This window comes from Argiope bruennichi, chromosome 5 (assembly GCF_947563725.1).
Source record: "Argiope bruennichi chromosome 5, qqArgBrue1.1, whole genome shotgun sequence".
NCBI classification, from domain to species: Eukaryota; Metazoa; Arthropoda; class Arachnida; order Araneae; family Araneidae; genus Argiope; species Argiope bruennichi.
Window position 1 is genome coordinate 132257416 of NC_079155.1, and position 18941 is coordinate 132276356.

Genomic DNA, 18941 nt, shown 5'->3' on the forward strand with positions numbered 1-18941 from the left:
TAGTTGTTTCATTTTTTTAAACCTGCATAAGGCTGGGGTGTATCAGATGTAAATAAAAATAAACTGTATCTGTTCTTACTTATTATGTAATATTTTGTGGAAACTGCATCCGCTTTATCCCTCTTTTTCTGAACGCACGTTCTGGATGATTTCGTGCAGTAGATTTCCACAGGGATCAAACGGGATTTTCTACTATTTTTCATATATTCCCTCAAACACGCTTACATATATATTTTTAATATGGGGACAATCCCTCTCGTGATCGATCGCGATCAGCAAGCAGCGCCATCTAGGGGTAGAAACGTCTACCATCTAACCTTTGAATCTTCAGGAAAAAAAGGGGTGTGGAGGGGAGCGTGAGGGAGCAAAGCGAAGTGGGAGAGGGAGTGGTGCACGTTCCAAAGAAAGCGACGCCGCGTGTTGCCAACATAGAGGTGGTAGTCGTTGTGTACAGTGGGAGAGAGCGTTTCCCGCTCGCGTCTTCTTTTCAGCTGCTCCGATCGCAAAGACATATATTATCGTCTTCTGCGTTTGTTATTTCGTGACATCGCCGGGAAGCATTGTCAAGTCCTCTGCGACAGACGGATGTGATTTTTCAAGAAAGGTAGGCAAGTTATTCATTCTAAATCTTTTGTGTTTTGTAGTAGTACATTTTTGACTCAAACCCTTTCCTAAGTAATAAGTTCACGTGGCCTTTGTTTAGATGACTCGTTGGCGATTTAGATATTTTTTATATCGACGATTTTCAGTAACTTTCTTTAGGCTATGGTAAAAATTCTTTTAATTGAACTGCTATTATAAAATATTTATCAAGGTGAAAAAGACAAGCTCAGTTAAAATTGTTTATTTTTCTTGCCATATAACTGAACGTTTTCAGTCTGCAATCGTTCGTTTTCAAGCAAAGGAAATGGAATTTAAACTTTAAAGCGGATTCTGAAGTTATGAAGCTGGTTGTCTTTTGTTAACATTATTATTTTCACCTTCACAGTTATATCTGTTAATTTCATGACTGTAATCTTCCCTGTGTTGTACGATGCTCCAATTTCAAAGCACATTATTCTTCGAGACACTAATTTTAATGACAAAAGTAAATTAAGAGTGTGTTTTTTTTTCTTTGTAATTTTCAGAAATTAAATTCTCACTTAGCATATCAAGATAAAAAAAAAATCATTTTGTAATTTATATGGATATATTCTAGAGATAAAACATAAAATTTAGTCCGGTTCAACTGAATATAAATTAATACGCGTAGAAAAAAAAAAATTCATATATTTGCTCATCCTTTTTTTGAAAGAAAGATCCATTTGGAAAACCCCTTCTGTCCCTCCCCCTTATTGATAAGTCATAAGCTTCAATATTTGTGAGCGTAAATGGCAGAATTTAAAGATATCTCTTGTCAAAAAGTGGCAAATTAAATAAATCAAGAATTTAAATGTATTCCATTTTTTAGCTGTCACCGATTAGGAGATATAAACTCAATCTTTACTTTTATACTTTTCATCACTTGCAATTTTATTTTTAATTAAGTTTTAATTGAAGTAACAATATTTGATACACTTAATAATTTTGAAAAATTGTTAAAATTAACATAATTTTTTAAAGTTTATAAAAAAGGGAAATAAGTTTTTAAAAGTGAGCGGACGCAAATAAATAAAATGATTTAAAATATTCTCATCCGATAGGGGAGACAATCTTTTATATTTATGAAAACATAGTTTTTGATGAATAAAAAATTAACAATTTAATTAATTGTCCTGAAATATTCCTTAAAATAATGTTTTATTATAATTGTGAATGAAATTTCATGGAAATAATATTCAATATTTTGGATTTTGGTAGCTACTTATTTAGATAATTGCAAAATTTTCGCTAGCTATTTAGTAGCTATTGTTTTTATCTTTTATTTATTTACAGTTTTTTTTAAAGACAAAATTCCAAAAAGAAAAAGTCAAAAATTCTAATAAGTTTCCTGAAGTTGAAAAACATGAGAACTTCTAACTGAACTCATAACTGATTTCGAAATGAAACTACTCAACCACATGTTTTAAATGTATTTCTTGTTTATGGAAATTAAAACTTCGTAAATTCTGAATCATGATAAATTTGAACACACAAAAGGAAGAGCTCGAAAAAATGACGAAAATCGAACGCTAAATAAGCCTAATGTTTGAAAATAATTTATTTTCGGTAGATTTACAGAATTTTGAGAATTATTTTAGTTTATGAAAGGTTTTGTTCTTTCAAAATAAAAAGCTATTTAGATGAAGTCTTTATAATTTATAATATATCATATTTTAAGAGGCATTTCAGACAAATCGAAAATTTCTTTTTGTATGCAGCATATATTTTTTTTCTATACCAAAAAGAAAAAGAAAAAAAAAGAAACCTTTTTTAGAATTTTTTTATCCATTATTTTTAAAGTGCAAACCTTTTTTCTTGTTTTATAAACACTTCTATGAAATTTAAATTTATTCCCAAAAGAACTTATTTTGAGTAACTTTTGTTCGAAGATATATTTTTTCCAAACGGCTGAAAACAATATTATATTTCAGAAAAAAAAACTTTAATGCTAACCTGTTTAGACAGAAATTCAATTCTGGTCATTCATTCAATCCATAGTCATAAGTACAGTCATTAGCTAATGTCATCGAAGTGGATCAGAATGAGAATGTTTCCATAACTGATAATTTTTTTATATAATGCTGTAAAGCAAAAGCATTATCATCCTCAACTATTCTTGAATTAAAATTAGAATATCCGTTGCTTTAACTTACTTTTATAGGCAGCTTATTTTTTCCATTAGTTATTAAAGAATATGAAATTTAATGTACAACGCACGTGGCACTCTGTTCCAAATAAACAAATTTAAAATATTTATATTTTCAATCATTTCATCTATAATATAGATGATAACACTTAACTCTCCAAGTGCTGAAACAGAGATTTATTTCTATCACTGGAAATGAATCTATTCTCTGCTGCAACTTCAGATTTTTGCAGGCGAATGTGCTCATCTCTTTCTAATGCTTCATTACACTTATATGGAGCAGCGTATAAGTAACAGTTCTCTTCGTTTTAAAAATACTTGAATTCGTTTGGAAATGCTGAATGTAAGTAGTGATTTTTAAAAAAATTAACGGAATCAAGGTTAAAGATAAAATGTTATTTTTTTATGGGTCAATATAGTTTCAGGTAAATTAAATAATAATCTGTTTAATGAATTATGACGGGAATTTTACACAAAATTGTTTTCTAGAACTCTGATCTGAGGTTTGAATTTCTACAGCTAAAACCTTTTAGTAAATTGTTACATTTGTTTTTATTTGCTGAGTCGTAATCATGCCGCTTCTTTGAAATGAATGACAAATAATTCCATGTGTGTACCAAATAATTTTAAAAATTGTCATATATTAATAAATGTCGATGGTTTATTAAAGAGATGTCTTAGAATATTTTAAAAATTCTCCTTAAAAGTTTCGCGTTTAACGTTTTGCTAATCGTTCCGAACTTCGTCATTTCATTATTCGTCTTCTAATTCCATTTTAATCTACTAAATGTTTGCTATCATTTAAAGATTTTAAAACAATTTAAAAAAGTGTGAAATCATGAATGATTCACTTCTTCATCATATCATCGATGAGAAACAAGAAGTTCTCATTTATTATTTATTAGATCAACGCAAAAATTTCAATTATTTCACCGAAAAATGAACTAAGGATGAAGTAAATGTAATATTCTTATTTCTTGACTTTCATTCTAAGTGCAAATCCTTATCTATTGAATTTTTTCCCTTTCGTCTAAATTATAGGCAAACATTTTATTGTTTTTATTCCTAAATAGTTTAGATTTTATTTTTTGGTAATTGGAATTTACTATTTAGATAATGTTATATCATCTATATTTTTTTTATTCTATTTATTTATTGAATTCTATTTTGAAGTCAAAATTAAAAACGGTAGAAAAAAATTGTTTTCTATTCCTGAATAGTTTTTGTTAGTTAAATAATTGATATGTTTATACTAAATCTTATTGCATACTTGTTGTATGGAAAATACTGCAAACTATTCCGTGATTCAAGATACTTGATTCTTCTTGAGTTATTTAGAATTGTTATTGTTTCATTTATTCTTGTGTTTTTATCAAAACTCTTAAATATTAAATCTTTACTCGATTTATAGCAGAAAAATTGTTTTCTTCCCTTATATTACTCTTTTCTAGATCCAGTTTTCTTCATTAGAATTTTTGGTAGTTTCCCATTTCCCCTTTCATCTTCGTATAAACTATTTTCTCTTGCATTTGTAAACCTCGCCTATCTTTAATGATGCTTATGCTTGTACAATACATGCATGTTGAAAATAAAAACTACTTTTAAGAACTTCAATGTATTATTTATTGCCCGTTTTTTATTTAGTACTATGTTATTAAAAGTTAATAGATTGCATTAGAATATAAAAGCTGATTTTTTTCTTTTCTTTCATTTTTTTAATCAAGTAAGACTTATAAAAAAACTATACGAAATATTATTAGCATAAAAGTAGAAGCTGCATCTTCATTTTGACTTAAAATTCTAACTACACATTCGCTTATCATTTTAAGTAGCTTACTAGGAATTTTCCTATACATATATTTATGTTACTTTTAACGATATTAAATAGAGGCTAAAATATTTGAAGGGAAAACGTGTGCCTTCGCGCCTTTTTCCTTCTAACATTCATTTTTTAAATGATAAGCCATACATTATTCTAATATAAACGATTAAGAATTAGAAGGAAGACTGAGAAGTTTTCACTTTTCCCAAGACGCTCTTAATAATGAAGGATAAAAGGATCTCGCATGAAGACTGAAGAATGATAAAAGATATTACTATCGAAACGAACTGTCATCTTTGAAAAGAAAACTTATGAGTTGCTCAAAATGCTTATATGTTACATAATTCATTCAATAAATAGTTTTATGTAAAGAATACGTCCCCCTCGACGAGGTTATTTTTATTATATAATTTTGATATTCTTCCACACAAAAAATAAAAAATTAAAAAAAAATTAAGTTTTGTATCAAATAAAGTCACGATCTGATTGCATTTCTTTATATTTTTAGCTAGAAAAAACGCAGAAAGTAATGAAAGAAGAATATCCTTCAGGCAATCCGACCGAAAAATTGTAGCAGAAATGTTTGAAATTCATTCTTAAATAACTGGCAAGAAGATTCTCTCCGAAATTTTCCGCAAACTAGCATTCTTTTTTTTCAACTGAACGGGTTTCGTGTTTCATAGCGCAGTGAAGAACCAGCGGGAGTGGTCACTCCAAAACTTCCTCGCGTACTTTCTAGTACAGCAGCGAATTATTAAACTTTGACATGAACTTAGCATTTTTAATGAATCTGTCCTGTGATTCTTGGCGAGTGTTTTGGTGATAAACCCCGGTTAATAGTATCCAAAAAAATCAGATCTATATTTTAGACACGTTTTTCTCAAGTTATTAAAAAAAAAAATGGATGCATATAAACATTTGCAGTCACAAAATCGCATGCCAAATCCGATCATTAAGCCATGACGTTTTTGAGTTATCATGCTTATATGCTTCTGAAAGTACAGACCAACAGATGGTCAACCCCTTGTTGGATTTGGTTCAAAATGCGATAGGAGTCAACACATAGAAGTTAAATTTTTGCACCGAATGATGTCCATTTTAGCTGTTTTGTAATGATCGTGTTCATTTGCATTAAACTGCTTCACTGACAGACTTTCCTCAAAAATTGACAGAAATCCAGACATTTGGTAGCAAGTTTCCAAATTTCATTTATCTAAATTATTGCAATTTTATTACACATGACAAATAGACAAACATTCACCCAATCAAGTATTTGATCTGAAATATCATGACGAATCTACAAATCTGTTGATAATTCCATATGCTAAATTTCGTTCATGAAGCTCTTTGCATTTTTATAATCGAGTTCACATTTCGACAAACAAAATTAAATTAAAAACTCTCTTTCATTAATGTATCATAAGATGCAAAATTTAATTATTTGTATTCTTTTGTCTTTACTGTTTAATTCACTGTAATTAATATTAAGTACTGTTGGAATAAATTTTTCTAAAATTCACTCGTATGAATGAAATTAAATTTATTTACTAATGATTAAACTCTCAGAATATTAAATTAGTGTATTGTCATCGAAAATACTTAAGTATATAAAAACTCAAACCTCTTGCATATTATGAAAGGAGTGAAAAATGGATTGCAAAATCCGACTTTTATAAACTTGAAACAAATTGGATTAAGTAAAAGTGCTGAGAATTCAAGAATCTCTAAAAATGACGATTCATCAAAATCTCGATTATTTTCTCTGAACATACTGTAGAAGATTTAAAAAAAAAAAAAAAGCATTCTTTCATGCAAATTTTATTACTCTCCACCGTATTACTAAAATAACGCACAACTGCCTTCATAATGCTTTCTATAAAACAATTTTAAGAAATACAATATTATAAAATGTAACGCAACAGATAGCTAAGACCAAATAAATAAATGTTTGAATTTTTCTATCAAAATAAAATATTTCTCGAAAGAAAACAAATGTTAAGGTTTAACGAAGTGGATTTAATTCCATTACATGAATTATTAAATCACGTAGCCTGATATATGCGAAAAAGAGATAAATTATTCATATATTTCGTGCAGTTTTCAGATTGCGAAACAGACTTCAAGGATAAATAGTAGGGCGCGAATTTGATTTGGAAAAAAAATTGTAAATTTTTCATAAAAAGAAAATGTTTACATATTTGATGAGTTACTTTGCTGAGAAGTAACACACTGAGATAATTTTTTAATGATGCTCAAAATATAAAGCGTTTATTTCTGAAAGAAAATCATAAATAAACACACGGTATTATTCAGCTCCAAATTGTTCTTTTTCGTTAAGCAAATTATCGTCTGCCTCTAATTTTATCAATTTAAGTTATTTGAGTTGTATTTCTTGATCCTATTTTTATTTCAAATATTATTATACTTGAAAAAATATAAGAGCAAGTGTAATTTTTTTTTCTATTGAATTAATTATTTATTTCTAGTAAAATATTTTTCTGAAAAAATAAATATTTATTCATTCTTGTGGAAGTATTTTTGATTCCATTATTTATTTTCCGTATATATGTTTCTGCAACCCTTTTTCGCTTGCATAGATTCTTTAGAATCTAATCAGAATTAGCATAGATTCTGCTTGATTAATTATGCAGTTTTTCTGCATTAATTTGGTGTGTGTTTTTTATACTAATAATGTAATCATAATCTAGGATTTTTAATTACTTATTAAATCTCATTCCTTACCAGAAATGTTAATTAAAAAAATGTTAGAATAATTTTGACTTCTGTTTTTCTATCTTACATTTGTGTAGTATATTTGAAAAATGTTAAATAATAACTCTGTTGGCGATGGAATGCGGCTAAAATATCTTTTATTGCATTTGTGTAGAAAATAATAATTCGCTTTATTTATTGAATTCTTGCATATGAATCTAAATAACGGCTTTATGAATTAAAATTTTCTCGTTAATTTAAAATGCATAGAGTATACAAAGTAATCTTTCCACTTTTTTTGAATATTCATGCAAGAACAATTTGCAACCAAAATAATAAAATACGAAACAGTAACAAATGGCCGAAGTTTCATCCAAACTTTTGAAAAAAGCTTTTTTTCTTTCTTTCGTTTCTTTTCGAGAAATGAGCTTTCACGATGTATTCATACAAGCTGAGAAAATAAATAATGGTATGAAAGAATTTTTGTGCCATCCTTCGTCTTAGACATACATTTTAACTGAACTGATAAATTTAGCATTTTCGGCGACTGTCATTTACTGCCGAGTGAAGAATGGACATGGAACTAAGGATACGTCTCTAACACAGTTTGATGCAGTGGCTTTAATTAATTCAACCAGTCATCAAATGTGCTCCATGATTAAAATCCCTGCACACTGAGTCTCGCACTCCTGTCATTGTAAATGCCGATTCCGCTCACACATTTTCCCGACGCAGTTCGGGTTACTGCGAGGCTCGGTTTCAGACTATTTTGTACGAGCCATAAGGAAACCACAGACCTGTTTGGCACCTCTTAAGGATTGCTGTTGAATAATAATAATTTGAATGCCTTTGCTGGCCCACAACAGTATTAGAATGATAAGCAGAGAAATTTCATAATCTCTTGTGCTTGTTTGAAACATCCAGCACAGTTGGACATTATTCTAATTAGCGCGCCGAAAACTGCCCACTACTCTATTAGGCCCCCGTTGTTGTGTTGGGAACCCGCATTATGTAATAGGTTTAAAATTTCATTTTGTGCCCCGTGAACACCCTTTGCATTCCACAAACGTATCATTTAAAAATGATTCGCTTCCTCGCGCATCATTCTCCGCTGCTCTAAGCCCCTGCGCTAATTCAATCTGAGTTTAAACTCGAGAATCGTAATCACTTACAGAAACCTGCCAAATTCCATAATTCGTTCCGCAGCCCCGAGCTCATTTCGCCTTAGTCCAGAACCAATTCCGCGTGCGGGGCGGCCGGGGCTTATAGCTCAATTAGAGAGGGCCGGACTCGTTTGCATCTCATCTGCATGGGGCGCGTGCAATGATCCGGACTATTCATGGCGAGAGAATTAATTGCAGGGGCTTTGTGGGGCATTCTGGATCGCAATGAAGTCATTGTAATGAGAGGGCTTATTAAAAAGAGGGCGTACGAGGGCAGTTGTGGTCAAGCCTTGGAGGAGGAAGAGCGGCCACTCTGACATGTCTTCTGAAATGGTGAAGAAATATACAAATAAATGATTTATATAACACACAATTGCTTCCTGTTCGCAAAATACGTTAAGCCTATCTTTAAGTATGTTGAGGAACAACGCCTATAACGACTCGGCGAATTGTTTTTGCTTTTTCTTATATGAAGCTTTGAAATAAAAAAATATTGTGATTGCCTTAAAATTCGACCAAATTTTTTCGTATATCCACTTTTCAAACCTTCGCGGATCCGAAAAAAACTATTTTTGGAATTATGTTAACGTTTTTCTATTTGCCTGTGCACATGATGACTGAAAACTGTTCATGCATCTCAGCACCTATATTATTACTTTCAAATTTTGAACTGGAAAAAAATGCAATGTATGACATGCGCAGCATATACATTCTTAATTCGATTTAAGTCTCGATTCCTCTCATTATCGTTCTTATATTTTAATATTACAATCACTGCGTAGTTGGAAAACGAATTTAATGACACACATTCAGTCTTGCAGACATTTAATTGTAAATATTGTTTTCATATTATCTTCCGTTGCCAAATATTTGATTTCTACATGTTGAAATTTACTCCAGTTTCTTTCGTGACAGAAGCACAGGAGAAATATCAAAGTCAACCTCGCTGAACTGCTGGAACTACAGACTCACGTTCATTTGGGTACCTCTTGATAAGCTCGCCCATTGGAAAATAACGACTTATCTTTAGGGCTCGAGTCTAGTCTTTTAGCTATTGTACGAACATTATATGAAGCACCATCCCCCCCCCCTTTTCTTCCTGCTCTGAAGCCTAGAGAGCAGTGAGTGGTTTCAGAGTTGTTTTGCTCGTTTCAAAGTGACAGGCGATTTCGTTTTTCACCTCAACGACAAGGGATTTCGAAATGGAAGAGAGGAGAAGATTCTTTTTTAACCCCATCCTCCTAACCCCCTGACCGCGTCAACTGCATTTAAATCCCACCTTCCATTTCCCTCCCTACACTTGATTCGCCATTTCTGATGATATCGCGAGCTGTCACAGCGCCCTTCAAGGGCTTTTCCAAATCCCTGATGAGGCCGGCAGCTGCAAAAGACCTTCCCCCCTCTTTCGCCCCTCTGGCTTGAAATGGTTGTTTGGTTGCCGAATGCGTCTCTGCCTCCTGCCTTCAAAATAAGGTACCCTTGGGTGGAACTGCTACTGTTTCCTCCTCTCCCGTTCAAGGGGGGCGACCTTAGAACTCTGGTAGAATTGCTCCTGAGGTTCCCTGTTCCATTCAGTTGGGGCTTGCAAGGAATTTCTGCGCATGAAAAGAGTATCCCTCGTCATAAAGATATCATAAAAATCGACGGAAGAGTTCATAGTCGCAACTGAACTTTACTTTGCCGCATCGAATCATTAAGAGTGCTGCAGGTTAATGCCATTGTTCCACTTCTTGGGCGGCTTTTGATTACTTCTCCGTGAAATATTAGGTTCAAACAAATAAAAAGTTTTAAAGCGCTATTACATCATATATTCGCCTTTAACTTTGTTTTTTGGAAAAAAAAAAAAAAAAAAAAGGTGAAATATTGTAAGTTCTAATGATTTGGATCCAGAATGGGATACGACATAACGTAAAACTTTATCCATCGAACCCACAGTTGTTGTCTTTGAATTTTTACTCCAAATTTTAAGAAAGGAAACAGTCACATTATTGATTTTTTTAAAATTATTAATTTTTAAAAATATATATATATTAGTACAGCTAGACATTCGGGAATTAAAAATTCCAAATTAACAAAGTGTATTGAAATTCGTCTCCCTGCTTCTTGAAGAAGTTTATTTATTGATACAAAAAACGCTTGTAATTTGTGAACACTGAAAAATGTTAGAAGGAATGAAACAGAGAAGACTGAACATTTCAAGTTGCCCCAAGAAACATGGCTTACTTCCCGTCAGCAAACTTTTTTATTTAGGCATAATGTAAAGAATGCGATGCATCACTGATATATTGCATTGTTACGCTTAATATGAAATAAAGACAAAAAAATTAATATTGCTTTGAATAAAGGGGGGGGGGGGAGGGCTCAACAAATTACAATAGATAATCAGATGTCTAATTTTGGACAAGAAAAGAAAATGCTCTGTGGCGCATAAATCTCTCTTATTACTTAACGCCGAAGGGCAATAATGAAATGAAACCAAATCATCGTGCAGACGACCTCATGAACCGATTTTACAGCTACATTTAGTTTAAAGCTTCGTTAGTTAATGAAGCTACAAAGTATTATTTGGAATGTTTTGATGAAGATTCGCCAATAACTCTTATTCACTCAAAAGCACTGGGATGCAAAAAAAAAAAAAAGTGCTTCAAACAAAGATGAATCGGACGAGAAAATAAGCTGAACCATTGCCAGAGCAGTTGCTTTTACTGACCTCTATAAACTGATAACCATATTTACCAAAACTACTATATCATAAAAATGGTTTTTACATGATCTTAAAATTTAAAAAAATTACCTTTTTAGTAAGTTTCATTTCTTCATAAGTAAATATAATACACCATTTGGCCCATTTGTCACATTTTTTGAATTGTAAAATTTTAAATTATCCATAAAAACATTCAATGACGCGCTTTTGCCAACACTAAAATTAAGATTTAAAAAATGACTTCTTTGGATATTAAGTAGGGTTTTCTCTTCCATGTTTATTTTGTAGCATATATACTTTTTAAGTGGCACGCTTTATAATTTGTTTTGATTTTTTCAATTAAATTCATGTTTTTAGTTTTTCTGGTGTAACGAATATATATATAAAGCCCTAAAAAGTCCATATTCTGGTCGTTCTAAAAAGTCTATATTCTGGTAAGATCGTCGCCAAAGGCGGCTAGTTTATGGTAAACTAATAAAAAGGATTTTTAAAATATGTTTTTTTAAAATTAATTTCTATTTTTCTGCTTTACAAACCAATACCTCAGAACTAAATTATTCCAGACTTGCATGAAATTCCATTTGAAGTTTTCATTAGTATCTAAAACTAGCAAATTGTTTTACTTCTTATCAAATCTATTTTAGGCATGCCTTACCGTTGTAGAGATCCGATAAGGAAAATAATAATAATCTTGTTTACAGGCAAAGGTGAGCAGCCCATTCGAAATTTTGCAGTGGATTTCTTTTCCATTATTCAGAAAGAAACTGCTGATTCACCGTGAAAGCGACAGCCAATCGAATAATTCCTCACGTGTCTCCAACTGAAGCCGTACTGTTTGCCAGCAACTGAAGTGCGGTTGGGTCAGCGCAGTTTTCATTACATAACAGGTGGTTCTCATCCTGAAATGGCCATTAGCATTTTATTTGATATTTTCCAGTCACTCGACACCGCCCGGCTGAATGGCCGGGTGCCACAAATAATGGCCTATCCATTTCCAATAAGCAGAGGCAGTCAAAATCTCTGTTACAAATATTATTCGGTTCCTTTCTATTGAATGGCGATCGGTTTCATACGCTTTGTTTCAAGATGTTATGGGCAGGAAATTCGTAGATTTAATGAGGATAAACCTGCCAACTAGATGCGAGTCAAAATGGATTTTTTTTTGGATTCATTTGATTGCCAAATCACGATTTAATTCTCTTTCTTGGTTATACATTTTTATCTGACGACGGCTCTTCAATACATAATACCAAGAATCCCTGCGATTATTTAAAATAAATTCACGTGAACGTAGTTTAATATTTCGGAAGCATAAAACGAAGTAATTTTATAATATAAAATTATAATATGCTTCATCACAAGAGCTCTTCATTGGTAGTTGTGATGTCGTATCTTCAAATGCCATCACAATTTTAAAAATTCATTATGTAAATCATCAAGTTTAATATCATTTTCTGACTTTTAATCATTTAGTTTAGCAAATTTTATAGAAATTTGCAATCCACTGTTGGCTTTCTTTTGCTTTTTTTTTTTTTTGGTGTTGGGGTGGGGATCTTTCATTTTCTCCCTCCTTCTTATTCTGTGGTGTAGAACTATACTATACACGATTTTACTATAATGCCGTACCTCGGAATTCTTGTACATTTGCTTCTCACTGGCTCTTTTCCCAACTCTCGTTTTTTACGACGTCACCAAAAAAGAGAGCGAGATGGGAAGGGAATCACCTCCATCCACTCAATCTTGCATCTTTACTCTCATTGATCCTCCTACTTTATAATCTGTGCTTCAATTTCAAAGTGAAATGCGTACCTCAGAAAATGCTGGAATTGTGATATTGCCGGTTACGGAAGATTTTAAATTCCGTACTGATAAACATCTTATTTCTTTTATTTTGAAACCAAAAATTTAATTCCTTCCAATGACATACCACCGTTGAGGTAACAAAAAAGGCAGGAAGAATAATCGAGATGAATTATAATTCTGATTGCACTTAATAAATATAAGGATACACTTGGAAAGCGAAAATGGGGGGGGGGGGTATATAAAAAAGAAGACAATAAATCTTGCTGTTTTCTCTATAGATCTATAGATTTGTTAGTAGAAAAAAGAGGCCCAAGTAAGAAGATTACAAGCGAACCGTTGGCATAATCCGCATAAGCCGTCTATTTCCAGAACCCGTCAGAGGTGTTAGGGAACAGTTAAGAACCACAACCGCGCGCATAGAAGAGTCCTCTCCTGAGTCATCAGAGGTCATCATCTTGGTCTGGGCCCCCAATGGCCGCATTTGGCCCCTGTTGACGCTATTTCTGCGGTGCGTCCGAGTTAATCCGGGGGTTACGATGATGATGTTCCTTCCCCTTCGGAATTCCAGTCCTCATCATAATTACGACTAGCAGGGAAGGGGTGGGGGGAGGAAAAGGTTCTGGGTTGGTGCGGCTTGTTCTTTTATGACCTCGTTTTCCTCAGAAAAATAATATGCTCTTACCTACCTCGAGTCTCCGTAGAAACTATGCTTCGCGAAAGAAGAGGTTAGTGAATACCCTTGAGGTTTGCAAGAAACATCGTAAAATAACACATAGTAGTGAAAACAGTTTTTTTATCTCTGCTATGGCTACTGGCGGCTTAATAACATGGGTGGTTATTTCCGAATGCTATGTTTAAGATCCAGATTAAACATTTTTTGTGTTTTTAGTATTTGGCTCATTGGAAGAAAACTATTTCGTAAAAGCGCCTATATATATATATATATATATATAATTCATTAAGCCTAATTGTCAATGCATTCTCCAAATCTTCGTCACTTCCAAATTGCTCAACCAACCTAGTCTTTTGTTTGAATACAATGAACACTGAGCTTAATGAACTGGCATATAAGAACATATATAGACATAATTTTGCAGATGTGGGCCAAAAAGAAGAAACTTTTGACATTGACTTCAATTTATTTTGACATGGGAGTCATAATTTGTGCAAGGGAGAAGCGACGATAAAAAGACGCCTGCTTACAGCGTGATACAGTGGTATAAGAGTATAGTGAAATTTCCCCCTCATTGATTTTATTATTAGATTCTGATATGAATTTCTTTGACCATGTAGACCTACGAAAGGGAATTTTGGGTATCTTTAAAAGAATGTCGTAGGCGTTAGGGAATTTATACCTTCACTCGGGGCCTGAGAACTGAAGATACAAGGATTTTTTAGTGCGCGTGTTAGAAATAATTAAATAAAAAAGGGGGACTGGGATTAGGAAATAAGAGAAAATAATAGAATGAAATAACGTCGATTAATTAAAGATAAAAATTAGTAAATGAATTAGGATTTAAATTAGATTTAAAAATATCATTACACACACACACATATGACTAATTCATACATCCGACGTTCATCCTGTAAGTTATTTTCAACGTGAAATTTACTTCTATTTTCTGAAATGTTTATGAATTGAAATTAGAATATCAATCATTAATTTTAAATTTTCAGAAAATTTTACATGCTAATTCTTTACATAAATTATAAACATTTGTAATATTAGTATTAGAAATTTTGTTCAATGTCGTCTGAAACTGTTAAATTAAATTTGAAAAAGTAGAAAAATCGAAGAACAAATCAATAAAAAAGGGTATCACTGAAATGGTTCCCACATTTGTTGAAGACGAGGTTTTAGCTAGTCTCTGGATTCTCCCATCTCCTCGTACTTCGGTGCATTTCCTCAAAGTTTGGAGTCGCTACTGTCATCGATGTCATTTGCTCGCAAAATCCTTTTGTCTTCGTTCGAGCTACTGACTCAACTTGTTTTTTAAAAAATCGTTAAATAGCTACCGTAACGATTAAGCAAAAGCAAAGATAAAATAAAAAAAAATAATAAAAGCAAAGTAAAAAGAAATATATTAAAAGAAAATTTTTGAAAGTTAGTGGTAAAGTAATTGAAAGCGGACGAAAAAGGCAAAATTTTAGTTAACTTCCGAATATTTAATTAAGTTTTATATATTAAAGTTTTCCCTTTTTTTTTTCTTTTCTTCTTATCTTCTCTTTGCTGATAATAAAGATGGATGTGTGTTTGAATATGTATATGTGTGTGTACCAGTGTTTTACAGGTTAGACCATTTGACCAAAAGCTATCAGACTTGATGCTTGTATAGTTTGGAGAGTAGGAATGTGCACGCAGGACAATTTCTTTCTGAAATTTTAATTAAAAAAATAAACAAAATTTTGGCATTTTTCCTAAATAACTTTAAAAAATATAGTCATAAAAAACAATATTTAAAAAAAATTTAAAAAATCCAGTCATATCTATTACTAATTCATTTTTCAGTTTTTTTTATAAATTTTTAAAAATTATTTAAACATAATTCCTAACAATATATATTTAACAAAATAAAAGTAAAATGTAACCTTCATCTCCACGCTATGCTTACCTGAAAAAATGTAATGTTATCAGCCATCATGCTGACAAAAGTTCAAATTAATTGATTAAATAGTTACTTCTCACTGCAAATTAAATTTAGAAAAGTTTACTTTTTAACACATGTTTGTGCGAAATACAATAAATATAAATGATATATTCTAGAAAAACAAATGAAAAAAAAAACGATTCCTGTAACTTTTAAAATAGCTTCATTTTAATACAGTAATTCAGCGTTATTTAAGGCAAATATGGTTTCATATATACGAGATATATGCGCTAATCAGGATTCAGCAGCTAATTTCTGAATATGTTATTAATATGGCTACGTCTCAAACAGGAAAAATGATCTAAATGAATAAAGTAATTATATTTTATTTAGTTTGTGTCCTTGAGTGTTGTAATGAATTGCTTGATTTTTAAATTGTTTTGCACTAGTTTTAATATATGACTCATAGGATAAGTTTCCCTTTTTTACCAAAAAAAAATGAATTGTGAATATTTGAATTTTAATATTTTTATAAAAACACTCGATTATAGATCATTTTATGACTGTCTTGGAAAAATACGCGAGTCAGCACCCGGAATTTTCCCAAGTCAGATTGTTAATTGTGCTAAAATAATTATATTCCTCATATTTCAGAAAGATTTGGTCAAAAAAATTGAAATGTTTATTTATTTAAAATTTAGTGTCAAGAATATTTTACTAAATCTGGTTTATAGGACAGATCGATTGCATAAAATTTAATCTTCATCATTTTTTCTGAAGTATATTTATTGACTGAAGAAGGCAAATTTTTATTATTTACGTTCATTTAAATCCCTTTGAAAGTAAACCTGAAAAATGAACTGTACGATAATTCAGAGGAATTTATGACTCAACCTGCAGAAATCGTGTGCCGTTGAAAAATTGTGTAAATTAAAAAAAAATATAAAAAATTATTATCTAATACACATAATATTTCAGAGCTAAACGAATTTATTTTCTGAGCTGATAATTAAAAAAAAAAATTTCCAATTTTCATTCAGGTAACAAAAAAGTAAGGAAATGCAGAGTACAATGAGCACAGAAATGTAAAGTTTCTAAAATTGTATGAATTGTATGATTATCAAAATTTGAAGCAAGCTTAAAAATATTTTGCCATAAATACCGAGCTACATATATAGTCATTAAATTGATTCCTTTAGTGTCTGTTATTCCCTAAGAACCAGATGGTCGCCAAAGGCGTCTAGTATATAATAAATGAACAAAATTTGTTGATTTGACCCAATTGTATAGGGTGTGATATGAAGTATACATGCAAACGTGCAGTGGCGTCTTTCATTTTTATTTAAAATAGTCTGCATTCACATGTATGTACAGATGGATCTGCTTCGCATCGGGAGTGGTGCTCTCTTGTACATAAACGAGTTGTGCTGCGAAAAATATTTCACAAAAAATGACAGTTGTTAAAAACAGCTTTACTTATAAACAGTCAGAAATCTGTAACTTTATTTTAGAAATTATAGTCGTATCTTTTCTCAAGGAGTGAAAGTAATAAATCAAAACGAACGAATTCATCGCATAACATAAAAGCGAACCCAGATAATAAGTAACGAAGAAAAGCGAGTTTAATTTAGTTACATGAAAGACATATTTTAAAGCAACACTAGGGTTATTGTGGAAAGGACCTCGTCATTTTGAACCGCTGACAGGTAACGAAGACGACGTCTGAATGGCATCCCCCTTTCCAAAATCCCACGCCACATCTGCGGGAGGACGTTTGGCCCCCCACGGACTTGCCGTGCATCAGCCTCGTTTATACGGCGGTTGTTTGGCGAAATCGGGTCTCGAACCTGAAACCCTCCCATTTTTTTTTACGCCGATACCTTACCAGCAGGCCACAGCAGCCCTTGAAGCGCGAGTAAAAACAAATCAAGACAAGTCTTACGTGAGAGAAAGAAGAGAGGGAAAGTGCAACACATGTTTGGCGATTCATGAAACTTGATGTGCACCCAGAGCAACTGAGACGCCGTTAAATTTAATGGGAGGTTTTCGATTTTCTCTATAGCAATTTTTCTCTATTTCTCTTTGGCAATGTGAGAACTTTTGTACCTTAGAGGGCTGATTACAGAGCATCTTCAACTTGGTCTTAAATTTGGAATCCATTGTGTATTTAAGAATAAAAAAGAAATGTCTCCAATAATTCGTTTTTATTAGTATACAGAAAAGTGAAACAATTATTTACTAAACATATATACGGGCAGAAACAAAATAATGAAATTCTGAGTTATTGACAGTAATGTTTTAAGTAAATCGATATTTTGCTCAACTTAATGATATTCATTATAGTTCATTGGGAGAAAAAAAAAGTCCCTAAAAATCATTACCATTTCTTCGGGATAATTTATTGTTGATGTAAAATTCTACAACAGCAATAAAAAAATATTTAAAAAAAACAGAAAAAAAAGTGCTCATATATTTGTTGTTTACTCGATTTTAAGCCGGCTGTGATCATTTCCTTAAAGAAGAGTGAAACACAAGAAAAAATTTCCTTATTAGGTGAAATGTAACAATTTAAAAAAAATAGTAATAAGCTTTTATTTTTATTTAATTTAACACTTTATTCCTAAAAATGATTTCAAATTTATTTTTAAACTGTCAAACTGACTGACTAAACTGAATGAAAAAAAAAAAAAAAAAAAACTCTCAAGATTTAAAAAAAAAAATTAATCATGTCTGATGAATGCAATTCAAAATCGCTTCTACTTCTTCTAATCGTCTGCAAAAACTCTGACGTCATACTTTTGCGGAGCAAATGATCTACAACAAAGAAAATGAAATCTGTTGTTCTTCCCCCTGTGTAATACGACATCCGGCTATTTACGCTGAAAAGAATTTATATTGACGTAAATTGAACTTAATTAATTCAAAATGCATCCAAACGAAACCTCTCATAAAATAAAAAGCTCGTATTAAAATAACCAACCAGCAATTTCTGTTATTATTTCACATACTTTTCCTTTATTCCATTTCCCTTTGGAAAGGTTTAATGAAAGGATTTTTAAAAGAAATAATAATAAACGAAAATGAAATGAAGAAACGTTGAGTGAAAGCGGTTGCCGTTCAGGGTTTAATTCAATAACACCCGAACAGAGATTCCAGAGATATTTTAAATACTACCCGCTCGCACATCCACTATAAGAGAGAAGCTTCCGAAAGAAAAAGAAACGAATAAAATTGAATAAATTAGAAAGATATTCTTTTTTGGAAAATATTCGGAAGTCGAATGCATTCGGGAAAAAGATTTTCTAGGAGATGTCGGGAAAAGAATATTTTGCATTAAAAAAATCCGTGGATTGTAGAATGATGAAATGGGTTGTGGAAAGTT

General features: G+C 31.7%; 1 protein-coding gene across 4 annotated transcripts in view; it reads left to right on the forward strand.

Annotated features, from left to right (window-relative positions):
* Positions 1-425: 425 nt before the first annotated feature.
* The window catches only part of LOC129969679 (semaphorin-2A-like), an 802435-nt gene continuing 783919 nt past the window's right edge, over positions 426-18941 (forward strand). For all 4 annotated transcript variants that reach the window (XM_056084340.1, XM_056084339.1, XM_056084342.1 and 1 more), the window contains exon 1: positions 426-604. The gene's annotated coding sequence lies outside the window, so the exon portion shown is untranslated. The remainder of the gene's footprint in view (positions 605-18941) is intronic.